Consider the following 27,089-nt stretch of genomic DNA (forward strand, 5'->3'; position numbering starts at 1 on the left):
CACATATGAAGGTTGTGAGTTCAACCCTCACACGAAGTACGTGTTTTGATAAACACAACCATTTTGCCACACACGCTGCAAACAGTCGGTCCCGGTCCGACACGATGAGAAGGAGTTCCTTGACACCAGATGGGCTAGTTGGGCAACGACTAACGCAACTGATTACGGATCGGAAGAGTCTGGCTTCGATTCCTGGCTAACTCGAGCAACTTTTCTTCTCTCGTCCACACCAAGCGCGTGGCCGTTGCAGAGTCCTAGGCGTCATCTCCGTCCCAAACCCCTGAGAGGAGGTCCGCTTTACGCCACCTGTTTATTCCTGAATGGCAAAGTAAACGACGGTGGAGCAGAGGTTGGAGGAACAGTCATCATTTACATGACACAGATCTTTGGAAGAATCCTTCTAACACAAGGATGGAAGGAGGATTAATTTGTACAATCTTCCTATGCACTTCAGAACAAAGACTTTGGAAAAGACTGTTTTTGCATCTTGACAATAGATCGAAGAGAAAAGAGGGGAGGAATGAGATGGGTACGTCAATCAGACACTTTGAACGTATTGTGAAAAGTTTAGCATAGCAGAGGATGGTTTCGATCCATCGACCTCTGGGTTATGGGCCCAGCACGCTTCCGCTGCGCCACTCTGCTTTTACCCAACGTGCAGTGACCCGGATTCGAACCGGGGTTGCTGCGGCCACAACGCAGAGTACTAACCACTATACGATCACGGCTATACGCTAGAGTGTGTCGTTCGACAGCAACTCCTAACAAACCTTTCCTCTGAAGATGTGGAAAAAAGATAAAAGGAGTCCTTCGAGCCGGAGTTGAACCAGCGACCTAAGGATGTCCACCTTTGTACTCTACAGTCCTCCGCTCTACCAACTGAGCTATCGAAGGTTCTGTGCCACAGAGGTGAGAAGCGCTCACATGCCTCTACACAGCTGCATGAGAATGCACATATGAAGGTTGTGGTAAACCCTCAGTACGTGTTTGATAAACACAACCATTTTGCCACACGCTGCAAACAGTCGGTCCCGGTCCGACACGATGAGAAGGAGTTCCTTGACCACCAGATGGGCTAGTTGGGCAACGACTAACGCAACTGATTACGGATCGGAAGAGTCTGGCTTCGATTCCTGGCTAACTCAGCAACTTTTCTTCTCTCGTCCACACCAAGCGCGTGGCCGTTGCAGAGTCCTAGGCGTCATCTCCGTCCCAAACCCCTGAGAGGAGGTCCGCTTTACGCCACCTGTTTATTCCTGAATGGCAAAGTAAACGACGGTGGAGCAGAGGTTGGAGGAACAGTCATCATTTACATGACACAGATCTTTGGAAGAATCCTTCTAACAAGGATGAAGGAGGATTAATTTGTAAACAATCTTCCTATGCACTTCAGAACAAAGACTTTGGAAAAGACTGTTTTGCATCTTGACAATAGATCGAAGAGAAAAGAGGGGGAGGAATGAGATGGGTACGTCAATCAGACACTTTGAACGTATTGTGAAAAGTTTAGCATAGCAGAGGATGGTTTCGATCCATCGACCTCTGGTTATGGGCCCCAGCACGCTTCCGCTGCGCCACTCTGCTTTTACCCAAACGTGCCGTGACCCGGATACGAACCGGGGTTGCTGCGGCCACAACGCAGAGTACTAACCATATACGATCACGGCATACGCTAGGTGTGTCGTTCGACAGCAACTCCTAACAAACCTTTCCTCTGAAGATGTGGAAAAAAGATAAAAGGAGTCCTTCGAGCCGGAGTTGAACCAGCGACCTAAGGATGTCCACCTTTGTACTCTACAGTCCTCCGCTCTAACCAACTGAGCTATCGAAGGTTCTGTGCCACAGAGGTGAGAAGCGCTCACATGCCTCTACACAGCTGCATGAGAATGCACATATGAAGGTTGTGAGTTCAACCCTCACACGAAGTACGTGTTTTGATAAACACAACCATTTTGCCACACGCTGCAAACAGTCGGTCCCGGTCCGACACGATGAGAAGGAGTTCCTTGACACCAGATGGGCTAGTTGGGCAACGACTACGCAACTGATTACGATCGGAAGAGTCTGGCTTCGATTCCTGGCTAACTCGAGCAACTTTTCTTCTCTCGTCCACACAAGCGCGTGGCCGTTGCAGAGTCCTAGGCGTCATCTCCGTCCCAAACCCCTGAGAGGAGTCCGCTTTACGCCACCTGTTTTATTCCTGAATGGCAAAGTAAACGACGGGGAGCAGAGGTTGGAGGAACAGTCATCATTTACATGACACAGATCTTTGGAAGAATCCTTCTAACACAAGGATGGAAGGAGGATTAATTTGTAAACAATCTTCCTATGCACTTCAGAACAAAGACTTTTTGGAAAGACTGTTTGCATCTTGACAATAGATCGAAGAGAAAAGAGGGGGAGGAATGAGATGGGTACGTCAATCAGACACTTTGAACGTATTGTGAAAAGTTTAGCATAGCAGAGGATGGTTTCGATCCATCGACCTCTGGGTTATGGGCCCAGCACGCTTCCGCTGCGCCACTCTGCTTTTACCCAACGTGCCGTGACCCGGATTCGAACCGGGGTTGCTGCGGCCACAACGCAGAGTACTAACCACTATACGATCACGGCTATACGCTAGAGTGTGTCGTTCGACAGCAACTCCTAACAAACCTTTCCTCTGAAGATGTGGAAAAAAGATAAAAGGAGTCCTTCGAGCCGGAGTTGAACCAGCGACCTAAGGATGTCCACCTTTGTACTCTACAGTCCTCCGCTCTACCAACTGAGCTATCGAAGGTTCTGTGCCACAGAGGTGAGAAGCGCTCACATGCCTCTACACAGCTGCATGAGAATGCACATATGAAGGTTGTGAGTTCAACCCTCACACAAGTACGTGTTTTGATAAACACAACCATTTTGCCACACGCTGCAAACAGTCGGTCCCGGTCCGACACGATGAGAAGGAGTTCCTTGACACCAGATGGGCTAGTTGGGCAACGACTAACGCAACTGATTACGGATCGGAAGAGTCTGGCTTCGATTCCTGGCTAACTCGAGCAACTTTTCTTCTCTCGTCCACACCAAGCGCGTGGCCGTTGCAGAGTCCTAGGCGTCATCTCCGTCCCAAACCCCTGAGAGGAGGTCCGCTTTACGCCACCTGTTTATTCCTGAATGGCAAAGTAAACGACGGTGGAGCAGAGGTTGGAGGAACAGTCATCATTTACATGACACAGATCTTTGGAAGAATCCTTCTAACACAAGGATGGAAGGAGGATTAATTTGTAAACAATCTTCCTATGCACTTCAGAACAAAGACTTTGGAAAAGACTGTTTTGCATCTTGACAATAGATCGAAGAAAAAGAGGGGGAGGAATGAGATGGGTACGTCAATCAGACACTTTGAACGTATTGTGAAAAGTTTAGCATAGCAGAGGATGGTTTCGATCCATCGACCTCTGGGTTATGGGCCCAGCACGCTTCCGCTGCGCCACTCTGCTTTTACCCAACGTGCCGTGACCGGATTCGAACCGGGGTTGCTGCGGCCACAACGCAGAGTACTAACCACTATACGATCACGGCTATACGCTAGAGTGTGTCGTTCGACAGCAACTCCTAACAAACCTTTCCTCTGAAGATGTGGAAAAAAGATAAAAGGAGTCCTTCGAGCCGGAGTTGAACCAGCGACCTAAGGATGTCCACCTTTGTACTCTACAGTCCTCCGCTCTACCAACTGAGCTATCGAAGGTTCTGTGCCAGGGAGTGAGAAGCGCTCACATGCCTCTACACAGCTGCATGAGAATGCACATATGAAGGTTGTGAGTTCAACCCTCACACGAAGTACGTGTTTTGATAAACACAACCATTTTGCCACACGCTGCAAACAGTCGGTCCCGGTCCGACACGATGAGAAGGAGTTCCTTGACACCAGATGGGCTAGTTGGGCAACGACTAACGCAACTGATTACGGATCGGAAGAGTCTGGCTTCGATTCCTGGCTAACTCGAGCAACTTTTCTTCTCTCGTCCACACCAAGCGCGTGGCCGTTGCAGAGTCCTAGGCGTCATCTCCGTCCCAAACCCCTGAGAGGAGGTCCGCTTTACGCCACCTGTTTATTCCTGAATGGCAAAGTAAACGACGGTGGAGCAGAGGTTGGAGGAACAGTCATCATTTACATGACACAGATCTTTGGAAGAATCCTTCTAACACAAGGATGGAAGGAGGATTAATTTGTAAACAATCTTCCTATGCACTTCAGAACAAAGACTTTGGAAAAGACTGTTTGCATCTTGACAATAGATCGAAGAGAAAAGAGGGGGAGGAATGAGATGGGTACGTCAATCAGACACTTTGAACGTATTGTGAAAAGTTTAGCATAGCAGAGGATGGTTTCGATCCATCGACCTCTGGGTTATGGGCCCAGCACGCTTCCGCTGCGCCACTCTGCTTTTACCCAACGTGCCGTGACCCGGATTCGAACCGGGTTGCTGCGGCCACAACGCAGAGTACTAACCACTATACGATCACGGCTATACGCTAGAGTGTGTCGTTCGACAGCAACTCCTAACAAACCTTTCCTCTGAAGATGTGGAAAAAAGATAAAAGGAGTCCTTCGAGCCGGAGTGAACCAGCGACCTAAGGATGTCCACCTTTGTACTCTACAGTCCTCCGCTCTACCAACTGAGCTATCGAAGGTTCTGTGCCAGGGAAGTGAGAAGCGCTCACATGCCTCTACACAGCTGCATGAGAATGCACATATGAAGGTTGTGAGTTCAACCCTCACACGAAGTACGTGTTTTGATAAACACAACCATTTTGCCACACGCTGCAAACAGTCGGTCCCGGTCCGACACGATGAGAAGGAGTTCCTTGACACCAGATGGGCTAGTTGGGCAACGACTAACGCAACTGATTACGGATCGGAAGAGTCTGGCTTCGATTCCTGGCTAACTCGAGCAACTTTTCTTCTCTCGTCCACACCAAGCGCGTGGCCGTTGCAGAGTCCTAGGCGTCATCTCCGTCCCAAACCCCTGAGAGGAGGTCCGCTTTACGCCACCTGTTTATTCCTGAATGGCAAAGTAAACGACGGTGGAGCAGAGGTTGGAGGAACAGTCATCATTTACATGACACAGATCTTTGGAAGAATCCTTCTAACACAAGGATGGAAGGAGGATTAATTTGTAAACAATCTTCCTATGCACTTCAGAACAAAGACTTTGGAAAAGACTGTTTTGCATCTTGACAATAGATCGAAGAGAAAAGAGGGGGAGGAATGAGATGGGTACGTCAATCAGACACTTTGAACGTATTGTGAAAAGTTTAGCATAGCAGAGGATGGTTTCGATCCATCGACCTCTGGGTTATGGGCCCAGCACGCTTCCGCTGCGCCACTCTGCTTTTACCCAACGTGCCGTGACCCGATTCGAACCGGGGTTGCTGCGGCCACAACGCAGAGTACTAACCACTATACGATCACGGCTATACGCTAGAGTGTGTCGTTCGACAGCAACTCCTAACAAACCTTTCCTCTGAAGATGTGGAAAAAGATAAAAGGAGTCCTTCGAGCCGGAGTTGAACCAGCGACCTAAGGATGTCCACCTTTGTACTCTACAGTCCTCCTCTCTACCAACTGAGCTATCGAAGGTTCTGTGCCAGGGAAGTGAGAAGCGCTCACATGCCTCTACACAGCTGCATGAGAATGCACATATGAAGGTTGTGAGTTCAACCCTCACACGAAGTACGTGTTTTTGATAAACACAACCATTTTGCCACACGCTGCAAACAGTCGGTCCCGGTCCGACACGATGAGAAGGAGTTCCTTGACACCAGATGGGCTAGTTGGGCAACGACTAACGCAACTGATTACGGATCGGAAGAGTCTGGCTTCGATTCCTGCTAACTCGAGCAACTTTTCTTCTCTCGTCCACACCAAGCGCGTGGCCGCTGCAGAGTCCTAGGCGTCATCTCCGTCCCAAACCCCTGAGAGGAGGTCCGCTTTACGCCACCTGTTTATTCCTGAATGGCAAAGTAAACGACGGTGGAGCAGAGGTTGGAGGAACAGTCATCATTTACATGACACAGATCTTTGGAAGAATCCTTCTAACACAAGGATGGAAGGAGGATTAATTTGTAAACAATCTTCCTATGCACTTCAGAACAAAGACTTTGGAAAGACTGTTTTGCATCTTGACAATAGATCGAAGAGAAAAGAGGGGGAGGAATGAGATGGGTACGTCAATCAGACACTTTGAACGTATTGTGAAAAGTTTAGCATAGCAGAGGATGGTTTCGATCCATCGACCTCTGGGTTATGGGCCCAGCACGTTTCCGCTGAGCCACTCTGCTTTTACCCAATGTGCCGTGACCTGGATTCCAACCGGCGTTGCTGAGGCCACAACGCAGAGTTATATGCTAGAATGTGTCGTTCGACAGGACTCCTTTTCTCTTTTCTCTACATCTTCAGAGGAAAGGTTTGTTAGGAGTGGCTGTCAAACGACACATTCTAGCAAATAGCCGTGATCGTATAGTGTTTAGAGAACTGCTGGGGCCAGAAAATGTTGGGAGACCTGAGCAGACAGTTACAGTCTTCAGCCACCAGATGGCAGCAGAGGGTGATGTAAAACAGTCCATTATTTTTTGGAAGGTGGTCAAATGTGTGTTTGTGTGTTTTTAAAACTAACTCAAAAATATTTGTAGTTCATATTGTGTTTAAAAGAAAGGTTCAGATTTACGTAAGGTGGCGATTCTGTTGAGAGATTTTGAGGTGTCAAAGTCTGCAGTAGGAATGTTCACTGGTTCATCCAAACATTTGAACTGTTTATCTGATATTAAAAGGTAAAAGTGAGATTTGGAAAAGCAAAATTGTTTTCCGAACAGAGGATCGTCATTTTTAATATGAAGGTTCCATAATGTCGACAAAAGTTCTGAAAAACGCGTTGTAAAAGATAATGTTTGATTTGCATGTCTTTGAAAATATTTGATCAAGTATTAGATCCTCAGGGAATCAAATACTAATTTTCCCTTCACTGGACCTGCATTGGGTTTGGCACGATGGTTTTAAAATGGATTCTGACTGACATAGTGACAGATGTCAGCAGCAGGTGATTCTGTTGTTCACCTCTTAATGATACTGACTATAACACTGAAGATTAAAAAAAATCTCCATTTTGAGAGCTCTTTTCTATTTATGTATTTTTGGTACTATTTACGTCAGGACCAATAAAGTAAACTACCGTTAGCAAGAGGAGATTGAAACATGACAGTTTTTCAAAATGCAAAAACCTTTGTTCTCATGCATTGAGAAAGGCTCACAGAGAAGTGGTAGGTGGCATGGCATGATTTTAACATTTATGGTAACCTCTGAGTCACTGAAATAACGGCTCATCTCTTATGAGAGATTTCCACAGCTAATATCTGCTGAGAGAGGCAGCAGTAAAGGTCACGTATGCACCTCTCTGTTCAGCAAAGTCGATTACTCCCTTCGACTAACGCAAAACGATTCATGATCCTCATTTATGGTCTTAAATAATAACAGAAGTTAAAGCAAAAAAAAAAACAAAAAAAACATGTGGTGGTATGCTTAGTGTCGCTACTGTTCCTTCAAATGCAACAGTGGTCATTAAGGCCAAACGGTTCCTGTTAAGTTTCATCTGACATTTCTACAGAAATGAAGGTCTTCACTCCTGTGTGCAAACTGTAATCTGGCTTTTTTCTACATTCATTTTAAAGCAATGCTCTATTGTTGCTCTATCGTCATGTTTCTTGTTTTCCTTTTTCATTGTGTTATGTATTGTCACGTAAAACACTGAATTGTCTGAGCTGAAAGGTGCAAAGCACACAAACTTGACTTGACGTGGGAAACCTGAGGTGACAAGCTTTGTTCTTGCCGCCATTTCCTTCCTTAAGAAGCTCAACACACATCGAACCTAATTTGAGACAGTCTTTTAAGTGGGCGTCCGTGTGACATCATAGTTGTGCCGCACAGAAACAGGAAGTCATGCTAATAAAGCACTTTGATCAATATAACAAAAAAAAGGCAAATATTGGTTCTCCACTTTTTTCCCAACTTGAGTGTCAACAAACATTAAAGGCTGCTGTGGCATTACCCAACCATAGAATCACCAAAGAATTCAGTTATTATTTCTGATATTTTTTCAGACCAGTCAAACATAAATGCTCATTTAGAACCAAACCACCAAATGTTTAAATCAAACTTTGCTAGAGAGTGCAGGACTGTAGCGCGCGGCGGTCACACCGCTTTCAGAGGCGACACGTCGGTGTAAAAAGACGTGTGAACAGCACCGAGTCAGAGAGATCATAACCTCACATTTCCACATCACCACATAATCACATTAACTTTAGTGGTTAAACATCAGTAAATATCAGCCACATAAACTAGAAATAAAATTACACAATCCACATGTAATAATTGTAAACTGAAAAATTTCTCAACGGTACAAACTGGTGGAAAAACCTCACTAGTTTACATTGCTGATCTAATATTTTTCTTTCAGTTTGTACAACCTCATAGGTGTCAAATAGCAACATATTCCTCATAAATAATGTGAAGCATAAACGTAACACAAATGCCCTAGTTAAAACTAGGGTGAGAATAAACGACGGACTAAAATGTGACGATGTGTAGGAACTAGACCAGCCGGTTCAGTAGGAGGTGATTATTTACGATGTTTGTGAATTTACAGGCCGTCATTTATTGTACTGCAGAGCGTTTTGATGTGAAGGCTGATGCATTGCAGTGGCAGCTGTGAGGTTTGTGGTTCGTCTTCCTGTTTGTCTCATTATCGATGTGCTGACGGTCCAAAGCAGAGCATGTGGCCATTTTCTTGAAGCAGACCAAAATGAGAAGTAGAACAAGAGGGCCAGGTGGCCTGAACAGACCCTGTAAACAACCGAGTCACCAGCATAATCTGCTTTTCACATCTGAGAACGGAAAACAAATGTTCTCCTTCTATAAAATCTGATCAGAATGTTGCTCTTTTGATTCCGATGATGGTGACTGGTGCAACAGACGTCTTTTTTTATTTTTTTATTAAGAATTACAAGTTGGCTTAATGATGAAGTCAATCAATGATGATGGTCTCCTATTGTTAAAGGGGCAGTGTTATGCTAAAAAAGCAATTAGTGCTATTTTGTAGCAAAATTAGGCGACTATGTTAACTTTAGTTGTTATAAAATGCTGCAAATGTCAAACATGACTAGAAATAAATTTGATTTCACAAGTTTGAAATTAAGCCTCCGTCTCTTTAAGAAGCTCCTGCTCTGTCCGAAACTCCGTCTTCAGGAAGTCATTGCCACGTTGCTTCTCTATAAACCCTTTTACGTTTTTACCTATGTTGCCCTGAGAAGTAGCTCATGTAACGAGTTTGCTAATTTCTGGTGGCTAGTCTGAAGGATTTGATTTGCGGAGTTGCAACTTTGTGAGGCGGAAACCGGAAACTTTCACAATACTGCCCCTTTAAGAATGCAATCTCTATGAAAAAGTGGAAGCATGTAAACATATTATTTACAGATTCCACCCATTCATGTAGAAAATTGTGAACTTCATGTGTTTTTTGGTGTGCAGTATCTCATTCTCTCTGTCTGCAGTTAAAGCTGTGTTAAATATAACGAGTCATTTGAATATGAGCACTTATTTCCCAGAACACCTGGAAGGTATGTGGAACGGTTCACGCTCTCCTCCTGAGACGTTTCCTTTCCGTCCGTCTCTCTTTTTCCTGTCCTCTTCTCACTTCCTCACTGTGTTGCAGCGACACGTCACCATTCTCTGCAGGAGCTGAAACTGAAAACGCAGCCGGTCAGCTCCAACACAGCTCATGACCAGTGGAAGACATGCAGGCACGGCATGGCGGAGGAGCTGGCCGGGTATCTGTGATGCTCCTCTGAGCTTCCCGGGCTGAACGGTGAACACAGAAGACGGCCAGGAGGATGGAGAGGGAGAGGATGAGCAGGCCCTTCAGGAGAAACGGGAACACCTGATGTTGATCTTGGGAAACACATGGATCTTCTAGAAAGATCAAACACACATGGAATCATTACCAGTAGAGATGGTAACATTCACCACATCTTGTTTTACGTTTACTTCCGTAACATTAGTTTCTAAGCAGCACTACTCTTACTGTGACATTTCTTCTACTCTACGCACTCTGAGTTGCAGTACTTAATGAAGATCAGACATGGTTAACCAGAAATACACTAGACACAAACCTACATATTGAGTATTCAGAATTGTTGTCAGTGACAAGGTGAAGCCCAACACATAGTTTATTCACCAGAGCCTACCTCCTGCTGTGTCAGCGGCGTTCTCTCCGGGTGTTACCGTGACGCTCGTTCCTCGTCCTTTAAAGTAATTTAAAACCGGTATCTCCACGGTAACCTGGCAGATCTATTTTCCTGAATGAGTTTTTGTCATGTTTTCTATTGTCAGATTCAAAAACTTATTTTTCTGCTCATTCTTAGAGCCTGTAGACTGATTTATGACAGTCTTATTTTCTATAAATGTTTGATTTTTCAGCCATTTGACGCCAAGTCTTTCAGCCGCCCCGTCCCAGCAGCAGGAGATGTTTCCTGTCTCTCCTTCTTGGAAACAAACATCTGGACTCTGAGCAACAACAAGTGACTCTGAAGAAACGTCTGGAAAGAGACGCGGTAGAGCGTAACGTCAGATGATACAAATTATGGTCATGTCACATGATAAGACAAATAAAACAATTGAGATCCCTGTTTTTGGACATGCTCCCATTGAATTTGTGACTTTATATGAAATGAAAAATGCAGTAATGCGAAGGGAAAAACCAAAGCAAAATTTGATGTTGACACGTCATCAGCATGAATGTCATTTTAATTTTGAACTGTTCATCTTTTATTTGAACAATGAGAACAATGGCACAAGAAAGAACTAGTTGCCTGAGATGGAACTGGTTGAATTGGCGTTTATTTTTTTAAATTATCACTGGAACATTCTTAAACATGCATAGAAAAGCACCGGTATTTGAATAAATATTGCTCAGCAGCTCTTATATTTATTAACATGTTTCTGGTGAACTCTCGAGTTGAATTATTTTAATTTGGTTGATTTCCTGTGAGTTCTGCACAAACAGAGGGAAGAAAACTTTATAGCTTTTACTTACTCCCAGGTGAACGGACACAGAGGAGCAGTAGGATGTTCAGAAGCTTCATCGCTGTTATCACTTCAGAAACGTTACATCCAGATCAGATCAAGCGCTCCAGCTTTTGCTCGCAGAGCTTCTGTGAAACGAAAACTGTCTCTGCAGATTGGTAGAAATCCTCCTTTCTTAAACAGATTTGCATCGTCAACCAGACGTCTGTCCCTCAGTGGGTGATGATGAAACACCGGGGTCTGTTCAGCTGCTTGCCGCCACATTTGTATTGGGTCACACTTCAAACTGTACTTATAGGTGTTAACAAACAAGTGAAATGTAAGGCCTCAGATACTTCACATCTAAAGGTCCGAGCATCAAAAAATGTTCATGTTACAGCATCGTCCAGTGAGCACAGTGTTGCAGAAACAATAGATTACCGGTATAGATCTGTTCTCAGGGTAACCTGAGTGAAAATGAGTCTAATCCACCAACGTCTCTTTGGCTCGTTGGAAGTAAGGACCCTCTATCACTAAAAGTCGGCATCTTTTCCTCATTAATGTCTGGTGAGAAAACTACATGTAGCTGCTCTGAAAACCTGGGTGTTGCGGTGGGAGGTTATTTCACGTTGTGACTCCTAAGAAGAACCGCACCGCTGTGGGTTGCAGTTTCAGCATCTCCAGGGGAACATCGCTAGAGGAGCCCATGTCAATCAAAAACCAACAGTAAAGGAATTACACACTTTTCCAGAACTATCACAATGTTCTTTCAGTGTTTAATGAGCTAGGATGGCAGCAAAAATGGAACAAGAGTGACTTGAGTCAGTGTTGCATGTGGACAAACTCCTGATTCCTGGTTCAGAATGAAGACCTGAGTCATCAATGAGCAGTTTGAACTTTGAAGCATTGTAAAGTGTTATAAACATTTTACCAAGATAAACCCAGTCCAGCATTTAAACCGAATACAAACTATATCTATGTTCAAACACAACAAAATCCAAAGAGATTCCACATAAAGCAAGGGCCTATTTGAATCTAGGAATTTTTATATTCCAGGTATTTTGTCCTTTGTCAGTTGCCATTGAATTATATTGTATGTTCTGACTGAATATTTTAGGAAATAAACTAGTATTGTAGGAGCAATACTTTGATTTGCACTAATCCGTCATAATCCCAATGTCTCTTCATCGTTCTCCTGTCATTCCCTCATGTCCTTCATGTCCTTCTGTCATTCCCTCATGTCCCTCATGTCCTTTTACCATTTCCTCATGTCCTTCTGTCATTCCCTCATGTCCTTTTGTCATTCCCGCATGTCCTTCATGCCCTTGTACCATTCCCTCATGTCCTTTCACCATTTCCTCATGTCCTTCTGTCATTCCCTCATGTCCTTTTACCATTTCCTCATGTCCTTCTGTCATTCCCTCTTGTCCTTCATGTCCTTTTACCATGTCCTTCATTTCCTCATGTCCTTCATGTCCTTTTACCATTTCCTCATGTCCTTTTGTCATTCCCTCATGTCCTTCATGCCCTTGTACCATTCCCTCATGTCCTTCATGTCTTTCTGTCATTCCCTCAAGTCCCTCATGTCCTTTTACCATTTCCTCATATCCTTCTGTCATTCGCTCATGTCCTTCATGCCCTTGTACCATTTCCTCATGTCCTTCTGTCATTCCCTCTTGTCCTTCATGTCCTTTTACCATTTTCTCATGTCCTTCATGTCCTTTTACCATTTCTTCATGTCCTTCTGTCATTCCCTCAAGTCCCTCATGTCCTTCATGTCCTTTTACCATTTCCTCATGTCCTTCTGTCATTCCCTCATGTCCTTCATGAGCTTTTATCATTTCCTCATGTCCTTCTGTCATTCCCTCAAGATCCTCATGTCCTTCATGTCCTTCTGTCATTCCCTTATGTCTTTCATGTCCTTGTGTCAGTCTCTCAAGTCCCTCATGTCCTTCATGTACTTTTGTCAGTCTCTCATGACCCTCATGTCCTTCATGTACTTGTGTCAGTCTCTCATGTCCCTCATGTCCTTCATGTACTTTTGTCAGTCTCTCATGTCCCTCATGTCCTTCATGTACTTCTGTCAGTCTCTCATGTCCTTCATGTCCTTCATGTACTTCTGTCAGTCTCTCATGCCCTTCATTGGCTTCCTGGTCTTCTTCTTTGCTTTGCAGTGAAGAAGCTGAAACTAAAACATAACAGCAGTCAGATTCACCACAGCTAACCTGCTACCACTATGAGTTGAACTACTTTTTCATTACCTCTTGTGTCCCTCTGAGCTTTGGTTCCCTGGCGGTAGAGCCAGAAGAAAGCTGTGATGAGGGCCAGGATGGGCAGACATCTCAGAACAAATGTGACAACATCTTCTTGGGGAACATCTGAAATCCCTCCACAGAGACAGAAGGTCAGATAAGCAGAAGTTAGATCTATCAGTCAGGTTAGTGCAGCAAAACATCTCAGCTTTTGTCATGTCATGTTAAAGAAAGATTTTTCACACCCTCTTTAAAAGTTGATTATTTAAATCATTTTCTATAATATCATTATGGTCTCTGTTGAAATGTGATTACATGTGAAAGATGAATAATGTATCTCAGCAACAGGCTGCTGTATTATTCTGTTATTATATTCTGTTATTATTTAGCTAATAATAACAGAATAATACAGAATAATTTATTGTGCAGATGCACAGTATTATTCTGTTTTTATTGGATGTCATACATCTGTACAATTTTATTGTCGTTTGTCTAAACAGGGATCTGAACCACAGACAGTGAAAGTAGAGAATAGCAAAGTTTTTAGAAGCCAGATTGTAATAAAAATGAATTTCATGTAAGATTTGAGCATCTTCATTCTCTACTTTCATACCTCATTGAAAATAACCATCAATCAACAGGAATCATTTTAAAAGTTAGTAAGCACAAAAGTACTTAAATGTTTACAAAACAAGACAGAACAATCTCCAGAACCTCCACAAGTTACTCCTACTTCTACTATGTTTCACGGACAACTCTGTAAATTCGACTGATAAAAAAAAATAGAGAGAGAACAGAAGGTCCAGAAGGTTTTGTCCAAAATTGCATGAAAACACTTTATGAGGGATTAACATTTCTTTTTGTCCCAAAATGAGTAAATTAAAAAAGAATTTCTTGTGGTTGTTAGTTTCCATAACAGCCCATTAAAGTGTGCACCGGATGAGAATCACACATAGTGGTGAGGCCTGTGCTTGTACGCCTCCCTTCCTGCTCTTTATAGCTACAGGAGACGAGAACGCAGCACATTCTCATCTCCCTCCCTTATGGGCGAGAAAGCGCTGCATTCTTTCAGTGATATGAAGTAACGGCATTTAGCGCCACACTTTAACTTCACTCAACAACTACATCGAGTTTCAAATGTCAGTTGTCATTTTCTTCCACTCCACAGTTAAATAAAAACGTGTTGTGGTACAAAAAAAAAGGAGTTGTGACGCTTTACTTCATTTTGTTTAAAGTAGAGCAATGCCCGGATCGGTTGCTAATGCTAATAGCCACAGCTAACTGTTGGGATCACTGTTGCACCGATAATGCAACAGTTCTTTCTGTATGCTGCCGTTAAAGTGTTGTGCCTCATTTTGTCTTGGCTGCAGAATTCAAAAGGTTAAATATGAACTCATTTGATAAAGGTTAAATGTCCACATTGTGGACATTTGAATCTGAAGAGTTCATATTTTCCAGTGTTAGATGACTCCCTGTAGGTCAGTTCAGCTCTTCAGTCTATTTGGACCATTATCTTCACATCAAAAACAAACCCTTCCATAACCATATTCTCAAATTCTGTAAGTTATTTTCAGTGTATAAAGTAATGAAATCTCGGAGTCAAGTAAAAGTATAGGTACAGCTTCAAAATATGACTTTGGTAAAAGTAAAAGTCACTGATTAAAATGTTATTTGAGTTAAAGTCTTAAAGTATCTGAAATGTCTTGTAATTAAGTATGGAAATTACTGTAAAAATGGATGTACTCAAGTAATGTAATGAAAAGTACAAGTAAAAAGTAAAACAAGGAAAATGCAGTTTGAATGACATTTTTTATATTTTGATAAACTTGTCAAATACACTTAAAATAATGTACACAACCAAGTGCAGGCAAAATTAAACCTGCTAATAGATAAACCTGCAGGCATCATTTAGTTAAGAAAATTAGGTGCTTTATCTAAACCACAAGGTTAACTTAACCTGCTTTAGGGGGTACATCACTGAAAAAAGTTTGAGAACCACTGCTCTACAACACTGGTTATTTTACTCATCGTGCAGTTTGCTTTTTGGAGATAATCTTAAAAATTAATACAATGTCATATCTAGCTTTACTGTATTCATTTCTCAAGACTTTAAGAGTATAACTAAATAACTCTGAATGACATCCCACTGATGTTTAAAAGTTTTCACATGTCTCTTTTTACAGTGTAGTAAATTAAGACACGAGTTTCGTACCGTTTAAACTGTGGTGGTTTGCGTTGTCACGTTGGTGGTCTCCGCTGTAACGTGAGTTCTCTCTGGCTGTAACAGTGATGGTCGTTCCATTTCCTCTAACTTGAACTAAAACTGGTATCTCCACAGTAACCTCGCAGATGTATCTTCCTGAATCACCTTTCGTCATGTTTTCTATTGTCAGAACTGAACAATTATTTTTCTGCTCATTCTGAGAGACTGTAGAATGATTTATGTTAGTGTTATTCTTTATTAATGTTTGGTTTTTAAACCATTTAATGCGAGCTCTTTCAGCTTTCTCATTCCAGCAGCAGGTGATGTTTCCTGTCTCTCCTTCTTGGACAGAAACATCAGGACTCTGAGTAACAACAACTGCATCTGAAGAAACACCTGGACAGAGACACAACGGACACAACGATAGTTTATACAAAACGACTACTGCATGATTACAGAACCAAAACCAGAAACTGAAAGTTTCCTCAGTTTGAAAGTTTTTGGAAAAGCCAAAGAGGAGATAATGTTTAACTTCAACTCTTAAGGTTTTACCAGATAGAAACGTTCATGTAACAAAATGTATAGAGTACTTTTCGGAACATGAATATCATATTCATTTTTTTACTTTTAATAAAACATTGACACTCAAAGAAACATCTATAAAAAGACTCACTGCATACATAATTGAAGATAATAAATGTCTCAATATATGAAGTGATATTAGATATAAAATACTTAAAACTTTCAAAGAAAAGTAAAGAATTATACTGCATGATTGAAAGACTCCAACCATTGTATGCACATTCATATTTCCGTCATAAAAATGTCCTCATTGGCTGTAGCCACATTGTAACATAGCTCAGTCTGGGCTCAAGCTAAGAAGAGGAACCAAAGGAAAAGTTTTGTTTCTACTCACTCCATGATGACAGCGCGCAGAGAGAGCTAAGAAGCAAACTTCTCAGTAAGAGCTTCATCTTTGACACTCAAAGAAACATCTCTAAAAAGACTCACTGCATATATAATGGAAGGTCATAAGTGGAAAGAGACACATGGTGTATAAGACTGTCAGTCAGAAATATATATTTTTTGCATTATTCAATAATTTTTATGTTTAAGGACTTTGAAAAACTAATGAAGATTGACTCATTATTATTCTGGCTGATGATCATTTTCACACATACGTTTCAAATCAAATTAAACGACAGTGCTGAACGATTTCAAGAGGCTGGTTTTAGGGAACAAATGATTAAACAAAGCCTGGATAGAAAGTATTCACTCCCTTGGATATTTTACGTATTTTGTTTCTTTTACAAATAAATCATAATTAACTAAATGTGTTTATTTTTTTTTGTTTTGTTTTACAAAAAAATACAACAAAAGTCCTTTAATGTCAAATGAAAATCAGATTTTTACCAAACAATGCCAGTCAAATGAAATTAAAAATATTTAAAATAAAATAAATGATTTCTCCCTTCAACTCAGGATTTTGTAACTACTTTATAAAAATGTAAGCAATGCATCAGGTGACCAAAACGGACAAATAAAGAAGCTTGGTCAAAGTCAAAATCATATTTTATTGTTCCTTTGCTAATAATTGAAATGTCAATATTTGTTGGAATGGTGACTCTTTGTGCATTTTTATTTTCCCTCTTGCTCATTTTTATAGAAACGTGTATTTCCGGTGTTCTTGTTGCCATGTATGTTTACAAAATCAAAAATAATCCAACGCCAGTGAACAATAATATGTCCATAAAATGTTGCACTTTTGATTATTGTCGCTTATAGCACACTGTTGCTTACTTAGTTACTTTTTAATTTTTTTCAATTTTCTCCCAACGAAGGCTGTTTTTTTTTTTAATAGTCTGTTTTCTGCACGTAAGTTATATATCAACAAATATCTGAGTTAATCTAAACACTCATAAAGTCATCCACTTTAAGTTGCACTTTGTGAAATAAGTGTAATACATAAATTAGTTGTTACTTACTCCATGAGAAGCGAGCGCAGTTAATCAGCAGACAGCTCAGTAGAAACGTCATGATTCCAGTTTGGTTTACTGCTGAATACTGACATCTGCCTCTTCACGGTCTGTGACTACTAACACAGTGCATGCTGCGGGCGCTCTCTCTATTTGCCAGGTTTTAATATTTTAAACCAAGGGTGTAAAGTCACACATCGTTCCTTCCTCTAGTTGAGTTGGTGCCACACAAGCTTCCCGTTCTTTCATAATTAACCCATCAGCCACATTCTTCTAACTCTTATTTTAATAAATATGGAATTTCTTCTAACCACTTGATCAGTTGTTACATGTAACTTGCAGTTATATGTAACAACTTAACTGGTCTCAACTAGTTGATCTCAACTTAATTGAGACCAAACATGGTTAAAAAAAAAAAGAGTAAACAACATAGACAGTAAACTATGTTGAAATATTTTTTTCTTTTCTCCAAAAGTGACTTAGTGCCAGTCAGTAATGTAGCAGTTTTTGGCTTCATTTAATACTTTTGGGGAACTCTGTTGCTCTTTGGCAAGTTCACCCCTTGAATATGGACATCAATATCTGTGGCAGAGTTGGGGATGAGACGCCTGATGCATTCAGACAATAAACAGCAATCATGACAATAAAATGCCGTTACAAGCTAATTTAGATCTCCTTCTCTTTCTCAACAGTTGAGTATATCATTGAAAATTCAACTTATTTTAGTACTTTATTTTTAAAAAATCAATTCCAAACAGAACTGCTCGTTGGCAGCCATGTTTTCTACATGTGGTGAAGTTGCATGCAGCTGGGTTCCGCAGCAGTCGAGAAAACAAAATGCCACTAATACGACATCACTGACAATTAAACAATTTTACAAGACATTAATATTTGACTAATTAATTGGATAATTGTTTTGTAGCTCCAGACTGTGGCACCTCAACATCATGAGCGCAAAATAGATAGATGTGAATATGGTAAAAGCTGATAGGCGGCATTGATGTAAAGATCTAAACATTCTAGACGTGACTCCGGCTGAGCTCTGGATCACTAAGTGTTTAAAAGTGAGGATTATTGAGGTTTAAGAGAATTACTGATCACAACATCTTTTAATAAACTCATGTCAGAAAGGCTTGTAGAATAGCAGAGAGAGAGCACTGAGAAAGAGGAGGGGTACGTGAACACTCGGCCCCTCAGATGGAGGCAGCAAACTGAGGATGTGGTTAACACCAACACGTCCCACCAGCTACAACTGGAGGCCTCACTAAAAGGACAAAACAGGCTCTGATCACAACATGAGTTCAGCTGCAACCATCAGAGCTGCAGCAGGACTGCAGCAGGACTGCAGCAGACGATTGTAGTCACTGTCTAGATTAATAATGTTCCTTAGTATTTCAATAATAAATATATTTAATAAGAAGAGTGGAGGCTTATTGTTACCACTATAAAGATGAGAGTTTCAAGGAATATTAGGAATGGTAAGGATGTGGCAGAAGACTGCGGTCTTGTAAATATTTTTATCACATCAGTTAAAAATATTATATTGTACACACTGAATCGCTTTCTGGAAAGTTTTCATCCCCTTGAATTGCGACACAAATTGGCCCCTGAACGTTGTTTTGAACATGCCGGACACACAGGGGGCAGTGTAGTGCAAAGCTAGACCCTGCGTCAGCCTATCAGATTGTTTCAAAACAGCCATGACTTTTAGGAGTTAAGCATAGCGCTAGCACCATGAGGCTAATTTGTGTGGACAGATATATGTAAAATAGTGCATTTCATATAACACAAGAATGTCGATTAGGAATCATGTGGCCAAAGAAAGCATGTGGATGTATTGGTGCATTATTCATTACAACAACCATAAAAATCCTGTTTTTCTACTGCTTTCATCTCTAATGGAAAACTTCAAAAACTTTTGTCTTCAAGATTTTTAAGCAATAAAAAAACAAAAAACTATACTTTACAATGTAGTTTAGTTGCTTTGGCCACTCAGATGTGCATCTAAACAGAAGAGTGAAAAATAGGCACAAAGTTCATGGTGCGTCCGTACCAAGCATTGCCACTAATTCTCCAGGAAAACATTTTACTAAACTGCATAGGTGTTACTTCTTATTTGCTACTTTGATCGGGCGGCCGGTGACTTCCTTCCTCTGTGCATCTCTAGAAAACATGATTCAGAACGTATGATGGTTCAGAAGATAAGCAAGACGAAGGTCAAACCCAGAGGAAAAATGTACTCATTCAAACGATTAAATCTGAGTCAAATTCACCATCAGATCTACTATCAGTCTCATTTTATTTAAATTGCTTCACCTAGCGGCATCCTGCTGTTAGCATTGTTTATGTGTGCTGAAGTGTTAACCACCAGAAAGCCAGAGCAGGGCAGATAACCACAGGAGAAATAAACCAACAGACCTTTGATATGAATAGTACAATAATTCATACTATTCATAAATATTACAATAAAACACTCGCAGAACCCAAAAAGTAAGCATGAGCCATTATGACATTGTTGTGGTCTGACAACAATGTGTTGAAAAATATCATGGTGTCAAGTTCTTTCTGATAGAGCTTTCCTGTTCTCACTGTGGGGTTTCTCTCTGGGTACTCTGGCTTCCTCACACAGTCCAGAAACATGACTGATCGGGTGACTGGTCAAACTCTGGTCCAGCTGCAAACTCCGTCTTGGTCCGGTTAAAGTGAACTCTGATGCAGTCTTGTATAGTAATGAAGTAAAAATACTTCACTACTTTACTTAAGTATATTTTGGAGTACTTCATACTTTCCTCGAGTAAGAAAATTTTTGATGACTTTCACTTTTACTTCACTAAATTTCCGAACTTAATTGCATACTTTTACTCCGATACATTTTCAATGTGTGGTTTAGTTACTCGTTACAAAAAAGCAAGAGAGAAACGCAACTGTTTTGATCCCCCCTACTGATCGACTGCAACAAAGCCTGCTTGCCTGGGCTTGTTCATCACCACCAATAGGATGCACAGGTTTCGCACCTCCCCACCTACGTCAAAAAGTCCAGCAAACAGTCTGATTGGTCAGTGCATAAATGTAACCTTATGGGGTTTAATTACGAATGTTTTAATCAATGTGAAAATATCTCTATTTGACAGCTAATGTAGCCATTCATAAAGTCAACAAAGCCTTACTATGTTTCAGACGCCTATAAAAGCGCAGGGCATTCTGGGTCTGACATTCTAAGGAATTAAAGTGTTTCTGTTAAAGTTAAGGTTTTGCTGATTGACACTGTTTCTGTTTCTCAGGTTAAAATAGCTTTTAGGAAGTTATTATAGACTATTCTGAGCCATGAGTTTGTATCTGGTAAACCTTAAAGAGTGCATGTACTAAAGTGAAACTGATCACCAAACCCGATATATGTGCAAACACCGATTTGTCATGATTCTGAACGTTTCTGACTTTCCTTTCTAGCTCTGTTAGAGATCTGTAGTGATTGAATCTCAGGGGCCGTTTCTCTGAATCATCTCTCTTTCTTTTTCTCTCTCTCTCTCTCTTTGTCTCTCTCTGGCGTCTCTCTAAAGAAGGAAAGAACAGAATCTGTGGGTTCAAGTTCTTTGAAAAAAAAAAAGACCAGCCCTGTAATGTTTCTGTTTCTGTTGAAGGTGTGTCGTTGCGTCTGCGTTGATCTGAGAGGATGGTGGGTGGTACTTAGAGCAGCTTCAGGAGATGTAGATCAGTTTTCTGTAATGAATCGAGGTGGAAAGATGAAGCTCCTACTGAGAAGTCTGCTTCTTAGCTCTCTCTGCGCGCTGTCATCATGGAGTGAGTAGAAACAAAACTTTTCCTTTGGTTCCTCTTCTTAGCTTGAGCCCAGACTGAGCTATGTTACAATGTGGCTACAGCCAATGAGGACATTTTTATGACGGAAATATGAATGTGCATACAATGGTTGGAGTCTTTCAACCATGCAGTATAATTCTTTACTTTTCTTTGAAAGTTTTAAGTATTTTATATCTAATATCACTTCATATATTGAGACATTTATTATCTTCAATTACGTATGCAGTGAGTCTTTTTATAGATGTTTCTTTGAGTGTCAATGTTTTATTAAAAGTAAAAAAATGAATATGATATTCATGTTCCGAAAAGTACTCTATACATTTTGTTACATGAACGTTTCTATCTTGTAAAACCTTAAGAGTTAAAGTTAAACATTATCTCCTCTTTGGCTTTTCCAAAAACTTTCAAACTGAGGAAACTTTCAGTTTCTGGTTTTGGTTCTGTAATCATGCAGTAGTCGTTTTGTATAAACTATCGTTGTGTCCGTTGTGTCTCTGTCCAGGTGTTTCTTCAGATGCATTTGTTGTTACTCAGAGTCCTGATGTTTCTGTCCAAGAAGGAGAGACAGGAAACATCACCTGCTGCTGGGATGGAAAGCTAAAGAGTCGCATTAAATGGTTTAAAAACCAAACATTAATAAAGAATAAATAATAAATCATTCTACAGGCTCTCAGAATGAGCAGAAAAATAATTGTTCAGTTCTGACAATAGAAAACATGACAAAAGGTGATTCAGGAAGATACATCTGCGAGGTTACTGTGGAGATACCAGTTTTAGTTCACGTTAAAGGAAATGGAACAACTATCACTGTTAGAGCCAGAGAGAACGCCACTGAAAACACAGCAGGAGGTAAGTGACTAAACCTGTAGCCTTTCTGATAGATTAATAGATAAACTGTGTGCATTGTTTAGAATGCAGAGCCTAAGTCTTTGACAAAACAACATCTGAATTTTATCAGAGGTTTTCTGTACTTAACAGGAAAAATAAATATGTAGGAAAGAATGTTTTGGTTTTGCTAATAAAAATAAACACTTATTCCTTTTGTCACATTAAGGTCAAAATGGTGATCGAGTAAAACTGTTGCATCCCGTAATCATTGCTGTGGGTGTCGTTGTCCCGCTGTTCCTCATCACTCTCATCTGTTTCTGCTCTCTGCGAAAGAAGGAAGGTAAGAAGAAAACTCCCTGAAAAAAACAAAATTTATATTCTTTTATTTTTATTTTGCAAAAGAGCATTTTTTTCTTTTCAGACAGTTCCTTCCAGACAATGATTTTTTTATTTTATTTGGAAATTTACAGTGTATTTTTTGAATCATTCAGAAAAACTTCAAGAAGTTGTGTTAAATTTCTCTAGAATTCTGCCTTGACTTCCTGTGATGGGCATTGTGAAATGTACAATAGAGCCAAAACATACTGACAGTAGATGGCCGCTAACAAAACGCTGAGCTGCAAAGAACAAACGAGGAAGCCTTTGTAATGTTTCATCAAACCTGCAGTGTCCATCTTGTGTCTTTGGACTGTTAGCTGTTATTCTCTAAATAGAGTTTTAAATGGCTCCTGGGCAACATAAACAGTTGTTTAAGGAGCACTTTAGTGGTTGATGAAGCAGCGAAGACCATTTATTGTCAATGTAACACAAATCTGAGTCAATGTGTTGTTCTGTAAATATGCAAAAATGATTAAGACCCACAGAAATGGTGTCAGAAAATAAAAAAAACAATCTCACAGTAGAGATGAAAAACGGAAAAAAGACAAATTAGCAACCATAAAGTTTTACTTTATAAACTTTTGTTATGCTGAAGCAAAAGAAAAAACACTTTGTCATTCATAGTCTATCTGTAAATATGGTCCTGACAGCATTATTGATTACATTGATTTTTTTTAAATTCATATTTACAGAACAAACACATCAGGGTTTTTATTATGGAGTACGTCTCTCTGAAAATCCTTCCCTAATTTGCAAAATTCTCAAGGGGCAACTAATCAAAACAGATTAAGATTCACTTCAATAAGACAAACATCTGTAATCTTGCTTGCACTAAACCAGGTTTTAGCTTAACAAATACAAATTGACTTCAGTTTCACTGTGATGTTTGCTTTAGTTGCGGTCCGATTTTCATACACTCATCATCAGCTTCATATTTAGATTTTGAACTCATCTAAAATTTTTCTACAACAAACAACCACCAATATTTCTACAAACTTCAATTTTAATCCACGAATTTGAATTTAGATTTCTCTTCTCTAATATTTGGTTAATCAACTTAGGAACCTATACCTCATCCGAAATTTGTTTTGGAATTGATAAATCAGGGAATAATTTTCAGTGCTTTGTCTTCCCAAAGCCCTGATCTTGATCATGAATAATATTTACGGGCAACATAGTCAAGTTAGTTCAGTTCCAGGAAACCAACCAATTTAAATTATATTTATTTGGCCGAAAACAGGTGTTTAAATATTTTGCCGAAAAATAATTTAAGCTTCAATTCATTGCTAGTATAGTGTGCTTTTGAGGTGCCTTGCTACAGGGACATTTATACAAGATTGTATGTATATATTTGATTCAGTTTATATAATTATGAATGTGTGGCTTAAGGGAAAAGTGACCTCAAGTTCATATTTATACACTTAATCACTGTTTATAAAATCCATTGCAGTTGTGTGTCGTACAGCTGTTTCATACTGCTTAAATAATGCTGCAAATTAAACACTCAAAGCCCCAAATTTACATGACGTTCAATCTACTGATGGGTGTGCATAAAATTCCATCCATATAGCAAGACTGAATTGTGTAGCATCTTCAACAAAACATTTCATGAAGAGGAGGGTTAAAGTCAACCTGTCACTGTTACTGTCCTGACGGGTCAGACAACGTGTCACAGTTTACTTGTGTAGGTTTAAACCACATTTGCTGTTTGAGAAATTTAGCGCGACTAGATGAAGATTTAATTTAAGTTGATGACATTCAGAGACTATACCTGTGCGGTTTGTGTTTGACACAAAGTTTTTGCCGTTAAGAAACTTTAGGTGGAATTGAAGCAACTAAGTAGTTCAGCCAAGCACTGAACTTCAGCCAAAATGAAAACAATAATAATAATAATGATAATACAGACCTTTGGGCACTTAAATAACTTAGAAACAACATAATATGTGGGAGAAAACATAAAATACAGAAACCCTTCAGCTGTGAGTTTGACAATGTCTATAATTTTAACTAGAATGCGCAGATTCATCATACTGTGATGATTTAAAAATGTCTACAGCTGAAACTATGACCAAACTTAAAACCACACTTGAAACCAAAAAGGCTCACAGGTCACAGACGTGCTCAGCCCTTTAGGACATGAGTCCTCAGCTTCAGCAGCTTCCAATGCCCTGAAACATTTAGCTGTCTCGTTTTAGCACACAAGAGTCAAATAATCAGGTTATTAGCATGACTCTGGAGAACTTGACTGAACTTGTGGACATTTGATTCAGAGACCTGTCTAAAAGTTGCAGGATATCAACTCTTGATGACCAGAGTAGTAGATTCCTGCAGCAGGAATTAATCTCTAATACATTGTGAACCTATTGAGTTTCACGCCACAATTCAAAAGTTGCATTGGGTTGCTGGGTTAATTTTTGATGCCTCAAATGAGTGTGGCATGTTGTTGATTTGTAAAGGACCAGTGACAGCCCAGAGCGGTTTCAACACTGTTGCCAAATAGGTTTGCTGTGGTCCTATTCAAAGAAGAAGTTGCTCTAAAATGTAAAGTGTGAAATGTTTTCACACAGAGTAACTATTGTTACCAAACTACACTTTTTTTTAAAATTCAATATCATGTATCATGTCTATTACATCTATCATTTACAATTTAGTTATTAATTCAGGAACTTGAAAACTGTATGTCAATAACAGTATTAAAGACAATTTGATCACCAATGCCCGTTTGGCAGTCATATTTATATTTGCCGCTCATGATTTACCTAATCTGATAAAATGTAAATAAATATACTTGAAAGAATCTGAAAATCTAATAGTATTTCAAGTTTTTAGCCACCAAACTGTTTTAAGATGACTCAGATGTAAAATTTATCTGATTGATGAGCAATGTGAGTTTTTGTATAAGATTTGGTTAAGTTAATTCAAGTGCAACATTATTTCATTAACAGTAATTTTTTTTCTATTAAGGTTGCTAAAGTAATTTTTTTGACAGGTTTGAATTTTTGTAAAAAGAAAATGGGACCAATTTGTGCACCCTGTGGTACACCTCTGACAAAAACTGGGATATATTTAGCTTACAGTAGAAACAGCAAAAATAAGTTTGTGCTTCATTTTGAAGTGTGATGTTATGCTTGTAGGACTCTATAGGACCCTTGGTGTGAAACTGAACTAGAGCTTAGTGGTGGAAAAGGAGCAATAGGAGCATTATTTTTAAAGTAGAAAAATATCAAAGTGATATCAAGTCTTGCTTTCATAGAAACTGTTACAAAGCTTAACAATTTCGTTTAATTCTTCAGGTGAAAAAGAGAACAGTTGCTTGTTCCTGTAAATATGTGAAAACTCTTGTGTGTGTGTGTGTGTGTGTGTGTGTGTGTGTGTGTGTGTGTGTGTGTGTGTGTGTGTGTGTGTGTGTGTGTGGTGTGTGTGTGTGTGTCGGGGTGTGTGTGTGTGTGTGTGTGGGTGGTGTGTGTGCGTGTGTGTGTGGGTGGGTGGGTATGCGTGTGTGTGTGTGTGTGGTGTGTGTGTGTGTGTGTGTGTGTGTGTGTGTGTGTGTGTGTGTGTGTGTGTGTTTCAGGACAAGCAGTCAGGGTGATCTATGAAGTTCCACACACTGACTCTATCGAAGCAGATATGGACAAAGGCAGCACCGCTTCTTCCAGAGGCTCAACTCAGTGGGTGAGTATGAGTATGGATATTCAATTTCAGTGTTATGAGAAACCATTAAAAAAAAAAAAAAAAGCCTGAAGCGTTTATTGATTATTTTTCAACATCTCCTGCAGTGTGATAAAATTATGACACAAAGCTACTTTGCATCTATGGTCTTGAATCATTTATTGTGCGCAAATTAGAAAACATATTTAATATGTAAAAACTCATATTAAGCTTCCTGAACTTTGTTGTATTGACACATCTTATTTCTCTTTGTTTTGCTTAGTGTGAAGTGGCCATGTATGATTCCTTGGATTACTTCGAGCGAGTGGAGCCCGAAAGAACCAAATAGGATCTCATCCAACACTTTCTTGCTTGTAATTTTGTAAATACTATATATTACTATATCTGGGTAACATAAGTCATAAATATGCGTGTAAATATTTGACATTTTCATACAAACCATGTCTTATTCAATATAGTGCTCAATTCATTTATTCACGTTGTCATTACACACACAATTATATTCAACTTATTGAAAAGTTTATTTATTTCAGTAAGGCCGATGAAACACTACATACATCACACACATCACACACACACTGATCTTTTCAAGTTTTTATTTCTGTTATAATGATGATTTTATGCTCAAATATTAGAATGGTATATCAGATAAAAAACAATGTTTTTAATAAAGAAAAGTTGGATTGATAAGTATTATGAGCTGCATGTGGTTATTTTGAAAAGGTACTTTTAATCTGACGTAAACCTCATCAAAAGACATTCTGATCTACAAAACATGACTGCAAGTGTACAAATATGACGCATGTACTTTTATGAGAATAAAAGACTCAAATGTACCTTTGCTGAGACTTAACCACATTACTGACAGTGGT

General features: G+C 40.0%; 12 non-coding genes across 12 annotated transcripts; all 12 read right to left on the minus strand.

Annotated features, from left to right (window-relative positions):
• Nucleotides 1-573: 573 nt before the first annotated feature.
• Nucleotides 574-645, minus strand: trnam-cau (transfer RNA methionine (anticodon CAU)). Its single transcript has one exon. It is a non-coding gene; the product is annotated as a tRNA-Met (tRNA).
• Nucleotides 646-806: 161 nt separating this feature from the next.
• trnay-gua (transfer RNA tyrosine (anticodon GUA)) lies at nt 807-894 on the minus strand. Its single transcript is given in 2 exon segments — nt 807-842; nt 858-894. It is a non-coding gene; the product is annotated as a tRNA-Tyr (tRNA).
• Nucleotides 895-1,743: 849 nt separating this feature from the next.
• Nucleotides 1,744-1,832, minus strand: trnay-gua (transfer RNA tyrosine (anticodon GUA)). The gene is given in 2 exon segments: nt 1,744-1,779; nt 1,795-1,832. It is a non-coding gene; the product is annotated as a tRNA-Tyr (tRNA).
• A 626-nt stretch (nt 1,833-2,458) lies between these two features.
• On the minus strand, nt 2,459-2,530 carry trnam-cau (transfer RNA methionine (anticodon CAU)). Its single transcript has one exon. It is a non-coding gene; the product is annotated as a tRNA-Met (tRNA).
• An 11-nt stretch (nt 2,531-2,541) lies between these two features.
• Nucleotides 2,542-2,613, minus strand: trnah-gug (transfer RNA histidin (anticodon GUG)). Its single transcript has one exon. It is a non-coding gene; the product is annotated as a tRNA-His (tRNA).
• Nucleotides 2,614-2,691: 78 nt separating this feature from the next.
• Nucleotides 2,692-2,779, minus strand: trnay-gua (transfer RNA tyrosine (anticodon GUA)). Its single transcript is given in 2 exon segments — nt 2,692-2,727; nt 2,743-2,779. It is a non-coding gene; the product is annotated as a tRNA-Tyr (tRNA).
• A 628-nt stretch (nt 2,780-3,407) lies between these two features.
• trnam-cau (transfer RNA methionine (anticodon CAU)) lies at nt 3,408-3,479 on the minus strand. Its single transcript has one exon. It is a non-coding gene; the product is annotated as a tRNA-Met (tRNA).
• A 160-nt stretch (nt 3,480-3,639) lies between these two features.
• trnay-gua (transfer RNA tyrosine (anticodon GUA)) lies at nt 3,640-3,727 on the minus strand. Its single transcript is given in 2 exon segments — nt 3,640-3,675; nt 3,691-3,727. It is a non-coding gene; the product is annotated as a tRNA-Tyr (tRNA).
• Nucleotides 3,728-4,355: 628 nt separating this feature from the next.
• trnam-cau (transfer RNA methionine (anticodon CAU)) lies at nt 4,356-4,427 on the minus strand. Its single transcript has one exon. It is a non-coding gene; the product is annotated as a tRNA-Met (tRNA).
• A 160-nt stretch (nt 4,428-4,587) lies between these two features.
• Nucleotides 4,588-4,674, minus strand: trnay-gua (transfer RNA tyrosine (anticodon GUA)). The gene is given in 2 exon segments: nt 4,588-4,622; nt 4,638-4,674. It is a non-coding gene; the product is annotated as a tRNA-Tyr (tRNA).
• A 630-nt stretch (nt 4,675-5,304) lies between these two features.
• Nucleotides 5,305-5,376, minus strand: trnam-cau (transfer RNA methionine (anticodon CAU)). Its single transcript has one exon. It is a non-coding gene; the product is annotated as a tRNA-Met (tRNA).
• Nucleotides 5,377-5,535: 159 nt separating this feature from the next.
• Nucleotides 5,536-5,623, minus strand: trnay-gua (transfer RNA tyrosine (anticodon GUA)). Its single transcript is given in 2 exon segments — nt 5,536-5,571; nt 5,587-5,623. It is a non-coding gene; the product is annotated as a tRNA-Tyr (tRNA).
• Between the last annotated feature and the right edge of the window lie 21,466 nt (nt 5,624-27,089).

Source organism: Poeciliopsis prolifica, unplaced genomic scaffold (assembly GCF_027474105.1).
Source record: "Poeciliopsis prolifica strain line A6 unplaced genomic scaffold, Auburn_PproV2 SCAFFOLD051, whole genome shotgun sequence".
Classification (NCBI taxonomy): domain Eukaryota; kingdom Metazoa; phylum Chordata; class Actinopteri; order Cyprinodontiformes; family Poeciliidae; genus Poeciliopsis; species Poeciliopsis prolifica.